The sequence below is a fragment of the Equus asinus genome, chromosome 7 (assembly GCF_041296235.1).
Source record: "Equus asinus isolate D_3611 breed Donkey chromosome 7, EquAss-T2T_v2, whole genome shotgun sequence".
Lineage (NCBI taxonomy): Eukaryota > Metazoa > Chordata > Mammalia > Perissodactyla > Equidae > Equus > Equus asinus.
This window is the reverse complement of record NC_091796.1, coordinates 82741185-82754411: the sequence shown is the minus strand read 5'-3', so window position 1 is coordinate 82754411 and position 13227 is coordinate 82741185.

The following is a 13227-nucleotide window of genomic DNA, read 5'->3' as shown; positions in this document are numbered from 1 at the left end:
GGAACGGGAACTGCAAGGGAAAACCTTTCCCGCTGTAAGACTTCAGGTTATTTAATGCCTTGTTGGTACCACTGAAAGTGATCCCAGATGTTGTGGGGGAGTCCCAGACTTGAGGAGATGCTGCCGGGGTAACTGAAGTCTTGCCCCACCTGGCTTGGCTGGCATGGAGGCCTCGAGCCTGTTCTTACTCAGCTCCGCCCTGTGAGGGGGCTAACGCAGTGTGGCCAGGTGCCAAGCTGAGAGCTCAAGGAGGCACCTGAACAGGTCTGATGGTATGTCCAGCCCCCCGTAAAGCCTCCCTAGGAACCCACAGGATGTCAGCACTGGGAATGCCCGTGGCAGCCCTTCAGCCAGTGTTGAACCCTCTCACAGGGCTGAAAGGGACCATCAAAGTTGACCTCTGCTTCAGGAGCCTTCCCACACATGGATCTCCCAACCGTATCCTGCCAGCTGGTCTTCTGGCGTCTGTTCAGACACCTCCAGCACTGGGACCGCCCATCCTCAGACCCCTTTAGCTGAAGAGAGCTCTTCCTTAGGTTAAGAGGAAACCTGTCTCCTAACGATTGCCCTGACTCCCAGCCCTTGGGCGTGTCTGTTAAGCTGTGGGGTCCGGGTGTGGAAGGACCGCCTCTCTGGTTTACTTCCTGTACTTTTATCAAGGTAGCTGAAGCTCCCCCCAGCCTTTTTGGCAACAGCATTGCCTCATTGACTTGCTTCATCCTTCCCAGCCCCTTCAACTCCTAAGCCTTTTTCACAAGTGCTGCTGCTGCCAGCAGACTATTTTAGAGACCAGGTTTGCTCCTCACTCAGTGTCTTTGCATTTGCGATTTCCTCTGAGCTGTTCCCAGGACTATTTCTGTTCCTAATAGTCAGCCTTCTCCGTTGCAGAAATCCTGCCCAGAGAAAACCGTTCTTAGGGGCAAACTCCACCTTTATCCATCACTCATCTCAGAGGATACTGAGAGTTTTAGATGAATCGATACAAACCTGCATGAAGAAAAGTCAGGTTATGTGTCCTTAGTATAAAACAAAGACAAAAATTTTCATTTTAAATGTTTTAAGGTCAGCCAGGCAAAAATTTCCCAAACTTAAGTCACATTCTGCCACCTGGGGATCTCCACAGACCCAGGTGGATGATCTGTAAAAATGCTCTCCTTATGTCCCTCTTATCACTCTTCTGAGGAGTCCTGGGGCTGTGAGACAGGGTGGAAAAGCAATCTTTTGTCCTCTCTGTCGAGTGTCCAAAACCAAACTTAGGATCTCTCCCAAAAGCTTTTTCCAGTGAGTCTGAAGGTGAGTGTCTCCACTCTCTATCTTGCTGCTTGAGCTAGAAATCTAGAGTCATCCTTGATGTTCCCCCTCAGTGCCTACCCAACCTGTCACCAAGTCCTGTCCATTTTGCCCTGTAAATAGATTTTCCACATATCCACTTCCCCCCACCTGCTTGAATCCTACCTACAAGGAGCTTAGGAGGGAGGTAGATAAAACCACCAGGAGAATCCAAAAACGAGACTGGGTGGCAGCTGGACTCTGAAGAAAGAAGAAAGGAGGCAGTGTAAGCCCCGTCATTTGGGGGATGTTAAGAAGCTTGGGGTGTAGCCATTCTACACACTGTAATGCAGCCGTCAAAAATAAACGAACTTCAGTTATCAATGACTTACTGAAGACCTACCACGTATGAGGCACTAGTCGATTCCAGGGTTACAGTGGGGAGCAAGGGGGCCCTGGCGCCTCCCCTCATGGAGCTTACACTGAAGTGGATCTGAAGACCATACAGCAACAGGAAATGCTTCTGGTTTAACATCCGCTGAAAATATTCACAAAATTGTACATATGCCATGATGCTGTCGTAGGTGTTCTCGAGCTGCCTCTGGAATTCAGCCATTCTAACACTCCCCAAAACACCAAATACAAAACCATGGAAGAATATGATAGAATTTTTCCAGAGGGTTCATGAGGTGGGGAATTAAATTGCCTACTAAAAAGCAAAACATCTTTAAAATCCCCCTTATCTCCCCTCCTGACCCCAGGCCACATAAGTTTCGCTCCTTCTACAGCTGCCTGTCTTCTCTCTCTCCCTTATCTCCCCTTCAGCCTCTCAGCTCCTTGGATACTCCACTCCGCCTCCCCCCACCCCCAAAGGATTTGGGGGTGGGAGGAGGCAGCCTGGATCCAGGACAAACTATCTCAGGGAGGACCAAGGTGGGTGGAAGTGATTTTAGCTTTTGAATAAAAATCCGTCAGTGCAGCATCTATAGGGCGAGCACCACAGATGTGGAAGTTCTCCTTAAGAGACGCCATTCCCTGAGGGCCTCCCACACAGCCAGCACTTTGTAGACATTTTCTCATTTACTTCTCACTGCAAACAGCAGGGAGGAAGGCTGCAGGCTTGGGCTGTAACTTGGCCTACCCTGCCAGAGGTGGGGGTCTTTCAGTCCTTGTAAAACAAAATGCCCCTGGACCAAGCTTGGCAGTTCTAGATCTAGAAGAAGGATGGGGCCTGGGGAAGTTGAGTTGGTGACCTGGCCACAGGGACAAGGCCAGTTAGGAAGGGAGTGAAGGCAGGAGTGGCTGTGGACAGAGGATGGAGGGAGGGAGAAAGACGCTTCTCATGGCAGAGGATGAGGAACCCCAGAGACTCAGGTTAGCCACGCGAATGATTTTAAGGGAGGCGGAGACTGGTAGATAACTAGTCTCTTCCTGCCACAGGCCACAAGGAGCTGTGCTCTGTGTTTTGTGTCCAGGACAAAGCTGGGCTTGTCTCCCAGAGAAGAACAGTGCCAGCTGCCCTCTGTAAAGACTGTGTTTCCAGAAACATCTTGTCAGTGCCAAGAGCTCCTGACTGATGCCCCATCTAGGTCTTGGGATAATGGGTAGTCCTGGGCCAAGCCCTGGGCAAGAGAGGGCCCTCTGGAGACACACGGAGTTGTCGGGAGAACCGGTTCCTGGAAAAGAAGTCAGCTGAGAGGGAGCCCAGGACCTTTGTGGGAGGCTGCAGAGACCATCTCCCCAGGGGATAGGGTGACGCGTGGACAGGCCCCCGCCCTGGCCATCAGGCAGGGGACATGTGCTGGGGATTGCTGACCTCAAGCCTCCAGCAGAGTGAGGCTGGCCACAGTGGGCCAGTAGATTTGCCCATCTGTAGGTAGGTAAAGGTTCTGAGGGTCAGACACCTCTGGGGGAAGGTTTCCCTGGGACAGCCCAAGGGCAGGGCAGACTTTTACCTAGATTTGGGTCAGCTCCTGTGCCCAGGCTGAGAACTGCCAGACCACAAGGGGCAGAAGGGGAAACAAGGGTGAGTCCCAGCAGCCTGGATGAGGAACAGGTTCCCCATCTGCACGTGGCTTGTGCAGGGCTTCAGGAGTCTCAGGGAAGCCCAGCTCCTGCCACATTCTCCTAATAACCCTGTGAAGAAGATGCCTCCTTTTCTTTCCTTTTTTCCCCAGTTGAGGAGTCTGAGCTCCAGGACCTGAAATGACTTGCTTAGATATCTCAAGTTCAAAGCAGAACTCCTGAGCCCCCCACCTGCCCCCATCTTGCCCATCTCAGGGAATCACCCTTCCACTGTCCACCTGGAGCCCAGGCCAGAGACCTGAGCCCTCGGGACCTCCTTCTCCACATCCAGTCCATCACTATGTCCTGTGGGTTCTGCTTCCAAAATACACCTGAAGTCCACCCCTCCTCTCCCTCGAGGCCACCATCAAGCCCTCCTGGAGGACTGTGGCAGCCTCATCCCTGGTGCCCCTGCTTCTCCCAGCCCCCACATCCTCCACAAAGTAGCCTGAGGGGCCTTGAAAATGCAAATTAGCTGCTTCCTGCACTAAAGTCCAGAATACTTATTGGGGCCTGCAAGGCCTCTCGGCCTCGTGTCCTATCCCTCTTCTCAGGCCCATTGACTCTGCCATCGGGAATGAACCAGGCTGGTCCTGCTGAGAGCCTTGCTCCCCACACATTCCTGGAAGCACACAAACTACCAAGACTGACTCAAGAAGAAAAAAATCTGAATAGATCTATAACAAGCGATTGAGTCAGTAGTCAAAAACCTCCCAACCCATGATCTCAGGACCAGATGGCTTCACTAGTGAATTCTACCAAATGTTTAAAGAATGTTTAATATTGGGGCTGGCCTGGTGGCGCAGTGGTTAAGTGCACACGTTCCGCTTCAGTGGCCTGGAGTTCGCCAGTTCGGATCCCAGGTGCAGACATGGCACCGTGTGGCAAGCCATGCTGTGGGAGGTGTCCCACATATAAAGTGGAGGAAGAGGGCTATGGATGTTAGCTCAGGGCCAGTCTTCCTCAGCAAAAAGAGGCGGATTGGCAGCAGATGTTAGCTCAGGGCTAATCTTCCTCAAAAAAAGCCCCAAAAGACCAAAAATTTTTAAAAAAAAAAAGAATGTTTAACATCAATCCTCAAAATCTTCCCAAAAATAGAAGCAGAGGTAACACTTCCTAACTCATTCTATGAGGTCAGCATTACCCTGACAACACAACCGTATAAAGGCATTACAGGAAAACTACAGACTAATATCCTTTATGAATATGGATGTAAAGATCCTCAACAGGGGCCGGCCTGGTGGCGCAGTGGTTAAGTTCACACATTCCGCTTCTCGGCAGCGCAAGGTTCACCGGTTCGGATCCTGGGTGCAGACAGGGCACTGCTTGGCAAAAGCCATTGGTGGGCGTCCCATGAATAAGGTAGAGGAAGATGGGCACGGATGTTAGCTCAGGGCCAGTCTTCCTCAGCAAAAAGAGGAGGATTGGCAGCAGTTAGCTCAGGGCTAATCTTCCTCAAAAAAAAAAAAAAGCAGACCTTTACCTCACACTAGATACAAAAATTAACTCAAAATGGATCAAAGAACTAAATTTAAGAGCTAAAACTAAACAACTCTTAGAAGAAAACATAGGGCAAATCTTCATGGCTGTGGATTTGGCAATGGTTTCTTTAAATATGACACCAAAAGCACAAGCTACAAAAGAAAAAAATATATAAATTGGACTTCATCAAAATTAAAGTTTTTGTGGGTCAAAGGACTCTGTCAAAAGAATTAGAGCAAAATAGTGGAGTAGGCAACTCCAAAGATCCATCTCTCCAAGAAACATTGAAAAACAAGGAGAAACTCTCAGACCCAACTTTGACAGAACTAGAAAAACCATCAAAGGTTTACAGCAACCAAGCAAACACTGCATCAAGAAAAAGACAGCTTAAAAATGGTAGGAAAGCTTTGTGGTCTTTACTTGCCCTTGCCTCATCTCCTCCCCAGCTTGGTGGCATTCTTGAAGAGGGCAGCCTGTGTTCCCAGTGTGGGACCCTGATCCCTGCTTCCAGAGAACGCAGAGCAGATCTTATTCACAAATTATTGTGTTTGTCTGTTCTAACCTGTCCGGGGCTAGAAAGACTGACACAAGCTGCTCGTCTCTGTTTTGCCTGACTCAGAACTCACGCAAGGCAGAAAAGTAGTGGGCATTGCTCAAAAACTTTGTAAGGTTAACAAAGACCTGCAGCCACCTGAAGCAAAAGGTTATGGTTAAAACGTACAATGGCCCTCCTAAAGCCTGGAGGGAAGTGCTGGAGAGAGAGTTTCTTTGGGAAACTAGGATATTCAAAAGTGACCCTGTGTACTAAGGACTTTAGAAAGCCACGTGCATGGCCAGCACAGGATGCGTGCTCAGAGAAGACTAGAGAAGAGCCTCCGCTGTCACCTCTGGCTGGTCTCTGGGCTCAGTCCAAGCAGGCAGTGAAGGCTGAGGCAAAGTTATAAACTGCCCGGCCAAGTGTAAAGGAGCACCCCAGCACAGACTGGGAGAGACGGGTTTTTTGTTGGCTTCTTTGCTTTTAGCTCCTGGTATTCAGGGAAATACTAGCTGAACAGAGACTTCAAGTGACCACACATGACAAGAATGACAGTCTTCACAAAAATAGTTTGGAAAAGTCACCAAACAGATGACTGCAGTCTTCAATAATCAAAAACAGCAAACTCTGGGGGAGGGGGAGAAACTGATTTCTAAAGTTACCATATTATAATATTCAAACGTCCAGTTTTCCACACACACAAAAAAATCATACAAAGAAACAGGATTATGGTCGATTCAAAGGGAAAAAAATGGGCAGAAACCATCTCTGAGGAAGCCCAGATGTTGGACTTACTAGACAAAGGCTTTAAATCAACTGTCTTAAATATGCTCAAATAGCTAAAGGAAATGCTGGAGCTGGTTCTAGCTCTGGCTCTGGTGCTAGAGCTGGCAGCTAGATCTGGACCTAGCACTGGCTCTAGGGCTGGATTTGGTGCTGCAGCTGCTTCCATCTCTGGAGCTGGCACTGGCTCTAGATCTGTAAGTGGCACTGGTGCTGGAGCTACAGCTGGATGTGGCCCTGCAGCTGGTGCTAGAGCTGGTCCAGGAACTGGCTCTACCTCTGAAGCTAGTTCTAGCCCTACAGCTGGCTCTACCTCTGGCTCTGGTGTTAGAGCTGGGGCTGGAGCTGATACTAGCTCTGGACTTGCCAGTGGCTCTATGATTGACTCTGGTTCTGGAGCTGGTACTAGAGCTAGTACTGGTACTGGCTCTAGCTCTGGAGCTGGCTGTAGTCCTAGAGCTGGTTCTAGCTCTTGCCCTGGTGCTGGAGCTGCTTCTAGCTCTGAAGCTGACGCTCTAGCTTGGGGGCAGGTGCTAGAGCTGGTGCTGGATCTAGCTCTTGCTCTGGAGCTAATACTGGCTCTAACTCTAGAGCTGGTGCTAGAGTAGTTGCCAGAGCTGTTTCTAGCTCTGGAGCTGGAACTAGGGTTGGTGCTAGGGCAGTGGTACTGGAGCTGGTATAGGCTTTAGCTTTGGAGTTGACATTGGAGCCAACTCTAGCTCTGGAGATGGCTCTAACTCTAGAGCTGGCACTGAAGTTGAATGTAACTCTGTAGCTGGCACCAGAGCTGGCTGTGGCTCTAGAGCTGGTGGTAGAGCTAGTACTGGAGCTGGCCTTGGAGCTAGGGCTAGGTTGGCTCTAGCTTTGGAGCTGGTGCTAGAGCTTGTTCTAGCTCGAGAGTTGACTCTGGCTGTAGGACTACAGCTGCAGCTATGCTGGAGCCATCTCTAGCTCTGGATCTGGTGTTCCAGCTGGCACTGGAACTGGCTCCAGAGAAGTTGGGCCTGGCACTCCAGGTCCAAGCTGGGCAGGTTGAGATGCACCAAGGCCACCAGCTATTTCAGGTATGGAAAGTCTGGAGTCTGACAGGAATCCTGAGTACTGGTCTAGCCAGGTGTCCAGGATGAAGGAGATGACACTGGAAGTTGGAGATCAAGCAGCAGAGTCAGAGCCCTGGCCTTTCCTTCCACACTGCCTTCTGCACCTCTGCAGGGGACTGGGCTCCCATACCTGGCCCTGCCCATCCCATCCCATCCCCAACCCCACTCTGGCTGTCCTGGCAGTAGCAGGCCTGGTCACCAAGTAGGGGGCTAGCAAGAGCCTCAATCATAGGGTGCTCCCCGTAAATGTCTGACCAACTCTCCCCTTCTTCAGGGAAGCCTGGCATACTCCTCGGTCTGTCTCCCTTGGCCCCGCTGCCCACTGGAATGTAAACTCCACGAGGGCAGAGAGGGGTCGTGTCTGCTCTCTTCACTGCACAGTGCTGGAATACAGTAGGTGCTCCATAAACATCTAACGGATGAGGGAACAAAAGGAGTGTGTCCTCCTGCCCCAGCCTTCCCAGGGCCCTCATGGCACCTCAACCTGTAGCTTGTGTGCTGAGGTGCTGCCTTACTCTCTGCTCACTGGGTGTGCTCATGTCTTCCCACTGACACTGTGTCCCCAAAGGGCAGGGCCGCAGCCTCCTCTAGGCCCATGTGTAGCAGAGCATGCATGACCAAGGTTCAAGGCAGACCCCCTATTCTCGGCCCCCAGGTGAAGGGGGCAGGGAGACAAGCGGAACTGGGAAGGGGCTGTGGTGAATCTGTGTTTGATATTTCATCATGATTAGATTCAGGTTATACAACCTAATCACGAGAAAATACCAGACAAACTCAAATTGAGGACATTCTATAAAGAAACCGGCCTGAACTCTTCAACAGTGTCAAGGTCATGGAAGGCAAGGAAAGACTGAGGACTGTTTCCCATTGATGGAGACTATGGAAACTTGGCAACTAAATTCAGCGTGTGCTCCTGGATTGGATCCACCACTTATAAAGGATGTTAATGGAGTGATCAGCATTCCATGGATTACATGGAGGTATTGAATCAATGTCAGTTTCTTGACTTTATTGGTTGTATTGTGGTTATGTGGGAGAGTATCCTCATTTTAAGGAAATATACACTGACATATTAAGGAGTAATGGGACATCAGATCCTCAACTTGCTCGCAAATGGTGTAGAAAAAATGCAAAAATATCGAGAGAGAATAATAAGGCAATGTGGTAAACTGTTCAGTTTTAAATTTAAAAATCACAGTTAACAATTCAAAATTAACAGTTAAAAAGAAAGTAACTACCAAAAGAGTAAGTCCTTCCCCACTTCTACCTGACTACCTGGCTGTCACCGCGGTTGCAAGGCCTGTGTGCACTTGGGAGAATTTGCATTCTTTTAGCCATAATTGCAACCAGCCAAAACAAAAGGCTGGAAGAAAATACATTTAATGTTTTCATTGTTTCTCCGCCTAACCAAACATATCACACATCACTCACTCCTCCACTGCTTACTTGACATTTCTGAACAAAGAGGACAGAAATGGAGAGGAAGGTGCTGGTGGTAGGAGGGATGTGAAACCATGGCCCAGAGAAGCTAAAGATGTGGTTCAGAGACACACAGAGCATCTGTGGGGCCTTCTTCCCACGAGGGGGTTGACAGGAACCCAGTGAAACAAATCCAAGCAGATAGTCCAGTGTCAGGATTGGGGAAAGAATTCCAATGGGGAACCGGGTGGGGCAGCGTAACTCTGGCAGTGGGAAAGGACACCAAAAGCCAAAGGCTTGAGAGGTAATTATTCACATGTCACAGCCCTTTACAGTTTACAAAGAACCTTGGAACTTCTGGGAAAATGGTGAACTAGGCTCGTGAAAAAATTCTGACTAAGAACACTTAGAGATGAATAAAACACAATGAAAACAAGATTAATGCACGACTGAACGAGGAAGCCAGAAAGGGAAATCTCAGGTGTGAGAGGCAGAACAGCGATGGGCGTGTGGGATCAGTAGGTGACTGGAGCATGCATTTTAAACGTCCATGCAGGGGCAGAAGGTGAGGCCAAGGTGACGACTGGAAAGAACACTTAAGCAATCCACGTATTCTCACAGAAAAAGAAAGAGAGAAAAGCTTGTCACGTTAACTTAGAAAACAGACAAGCTGACAATGTACCGTGAGTCAGCAAATGCAACAAATAGAAGGTAGAATTACAAGGAGAAATTGGCAAGTCCACAATCAGAATGAAAGGTTATTAACACATCTCTCTCAGTAAATAAAACAGGAAAAAATAGCAATATGAAATATTTGAACAGCTCAAGTAAGTTATATAAAACACTGTACTCCAAAATTAGAGGAAATGTGTTATGTTTAGTCACACATGGTATATTTACAAAAATTAACCACATATTAGTCTAAACTAAGTCTCAATATATACAAAAAGATCAAGAGGATGAAAATGATGGTCTCTGATCACAATATAATAAAGTTGGAAGTCAATAACAAGGCTCCTGCTCCTCCTGCGTGGGAATCACAGGTGGACTGACTGCTGAACCACAGGGCATTGTGGAAGACAAAAATGTGGGAGAGGAGAAAGCGGTCATTTGAGAGGATGTGCTCATCTCTGAATCTTCTCCTGTGTCTAATGCCGTTCAGCTCAGCACTTGTCTTAATGTTTTCTTGATCGTAAATGTATCCATCTCTCCAATGCCCATGTCCTCATCTCAACTGCAAAGCTCTTTGTTGGCTGAGCCCAGATTTGGCTTTAATCATTTATTTCTACTTCTGGGCAGGTGAAAACTGCTCTGATCTACCCCCAGTGGGGCTGTGTGGAGGAAAGAGGTGAACTTTTCCTCTTCTTCCCTCTCACCTCTGAGCCCTCCACGGTCACTGTGGTCAACCAGCTTTTCTCTGGCTTCATGAGCACCCAGCGAAGCTGGGAGGTGAATCTCAGCCTGGTGGGCACAGAGGACAGCTCATGCCATTCTGCAGCTCAGCAGAAGGCGGCTTGGCAGAAGACCACGTCCCCACTCCCTGACCCCTTCCTGTGACGGACTCTGAAGTCTACACTGAGAGCAGAGCGGTAGAAGTAAATCGGAGGGGTCCCTGGCTCAGTGGTGAGGAGTTGGGGACAGGAGGAGGCCAACGGCCACTGAGAAGAGTTAGCATTGGGAAGGATTGATCTGAGTGAGAAATTAACAGAGCAAGTCGCTGCTGGGCCCACTCGGCTGTAATTAAGCAGGGACTCCGTTGCTGCCTGCGTTAAGGAGCAGCCAGGTGGGAGGAGGGGAGAAGAGAGAGACCCAAAGAAGAAACGGGCAGCAAGGAAACAACAAGAGACAGAACCATTTGAAGCCAGTGGCTCTTGACCCCGGCTCAGCTCCCCAGGGGTGAGTCTTGAGTGCCTGGGGGATCCTGGGGAGCCTTGAGCTGTGACATCCAGTAAGCAGAGCCCTGGGGGAAGGACAGGGAGAGGGGCATCCCGGGCGCTTGTGCTAACCCAAAGAACCATCTGTTCTTTTCCCTCTAGAAAACAAACTAGCTTGTTTTTTAAATGAACTTTATTTTTACAACAATTTTAGATTTATAAAAAAATTGTGAGGATGGTGCAAGGAGTTCCAGTAACCCCCCCACCAAAGGTCCCCTGGGAAGTATGGTACCTTCGCTGCAATTGATGAAAAGAGTGCCACACTCCACACCCTGAGGGGAGTCTGAGAGGAGAAGGTGCTGCCGTTCTGGTGGGAGCAGGAGGAAGACCCCAACGCCCCCGGTGAGCTGGGGGTGCCAGAAACAGAGGAGGCTGGATGGACCAGATCCCAGAAATCCCTCGGATCGTGACCTCCCTTTCTTGTAGGCCACGGGACAAGGCCTAAGGGGTTCCCCCACTATCACCTCCACCTCCACTTGTCACTCCCCTGCCGTCAACCAGACTCCTTCTCACATATCCTGCCAGGCCTGCTCAGCAGCTCCAAGCCGCCCTCATAAGTCAGTCCCTCCTGCCCTTTGTCACCCTCTTGCTCTTCATGGTGCACACAGCCACCTATTGGCACACTGTTGGGTCTGTGGAGGCTGGAAAAACCTCCCTTCCAACTGCTGGGTTTCGAGATTCTCTGGGAGGAGTCCCTCCTGGGGTGCAGGCAGCACTGGGGCAGCATTTCTCTTTGTTCTGCCTCATTGGCTGTCCAGCCTTTCCGTTCCTGCCCAGTTTCTTCACTGTGCAGCATCTCAGCCTCTCCCCTCATTGATCACCCATAGGTCTATTTGCATGTCCCTCTGCAGAGAGCTGCATGCCACTTCCGGGGGTGAATCCCTTGGCATGATTGTCCAGGAGGGTTTCTGGAAGCTCCCAAGCCCCTGACGGCCCCAGTTGTCCCCCAGATCTAACTGTGGGGTGTAGTACTGCCATGGCCACCCCAGCTGGAGGAGGCTGCCGTGGTGCGGCCACCCTCTCCTTGTGTTCATGTGGCACCTTGGCCAGTGTCCTGGCTTCCTCCCAACACTATGAGACTGGAGGAGCAGATATTCTTCTGATTTAGAATACAGGAGAGACAGGCTCAGAGGTTAACCACCTTGACCCAAGGCCCACGGATATGCTTTCATGGTCCATTTTCCTGCCTCCAAGGCCTTAAGACATTTGCAATTTTGTATTTTAATTGTGTGATTACTTGAAATATATCTGTCTTTCCCTCCAAATAGGACTGCATCCACTGTATCCCCAGTGCCTTGCCTCACTGCCTGGTACATAGATGCTCAATAAATGCCTTTGAATTATTGAATTAATGGATGAGTTAAAGGAAAACACTCAACAATGGAGTGTCAGGCCTTTTGATGGGTCCTGGGAATAAAAGATGAATAAGATATAATCTCCACCTTGAAGAAATCAGTCTTGTGGGGAAGATAGACTTGTAAATAAAAAATTACAACACAATGTATAAAATGCCATATTGGGATGTCCCAAGTACTTTGAGAGAACAGAGCTTATAAACTCTTCCTGGAGGATCAGGAAGGCTTCAGGGAGGAGAGGACTTGAAGGATGAGTGGCAGTGTCTTTCCTGTAGTGCTGGGGCTGAGCAGGGTGAGGGGAGGGCATTCCTAGACCAAGGGATGGCGATAAGTCCCTCAGGGGCCTGCCATGCTCGGCAAGGCCTAGGAGGAGCCTGTGCGGGCAGGACGCGAAGCCAGGCTCTGGGATCTTTCCTTTCACCGCAAAAAAGTCGGAGATTACCTATATGTGCCCCGGGCTCCGGGTCTGGGAGGAAGATACCCGGGTCCAATCCAGGTTGCAGGCCACCTGTCATTCTCCTTTGGTGACGGGCTGCCAGAGAAATCTCTTCCACGAGGGGGTTCCACATCTGAGCCAATTTGAAAATCTTATGAGATTTCTTGAGCCAAAAGCACAGATAGAATCTATGTCGTCTGCTGCCTCCACTCTCTCACCTGGTAATTCCATCCAGCACGTCATCAAGTCGCTGGGTCACAACCGTCTGCAGACAACCTCATGCCACCTTCCTCCTGTTTCTCTCCTTGCTCCCTTCTCTCTGACGCGGATTTAGCACAGGTTTGTCTGACTTTTAGGTCAAGAGACCACTCCCTTTTCTGTTTGTTGCTGTACTTGTTTTTGAGTTGTAGGTAAGACATTCGAGTGCACATGTGTACACAAAAGGAAGGGAATCAGTACTGTTGCGGGCCAAAGCGGGCTGTGGGCTTCACCTGAGTGTGAAGGAAATCGGGTTATTTGTAAGTCGGTAAGTGCCAGGGGGAAAGGCAATGTCTTGTGTAGGGAACAGGAGGGAGTCATGGGTAATACCCTAGGGGCTCAGTGCCTGGGATATTTTAGTTGTGCCTGCAATAGGAGAGGGTCCCATATCACAGTGACAAATGTCATTGAAAGGTGGTGTCCGCTCTGTGGAGAAAGGCAGGCCCCTGTGCCTCTACAGCTGGAGTTATTTTAAAGGAAGAATCTAGTAATTTTGACCTAAATATGACTCCATAGATTTACTTTTTCTGCTACCCGCACACACACACACACGCCATCCTCACCCACGGAGGACTCCTGGGTCCCTCCCCTG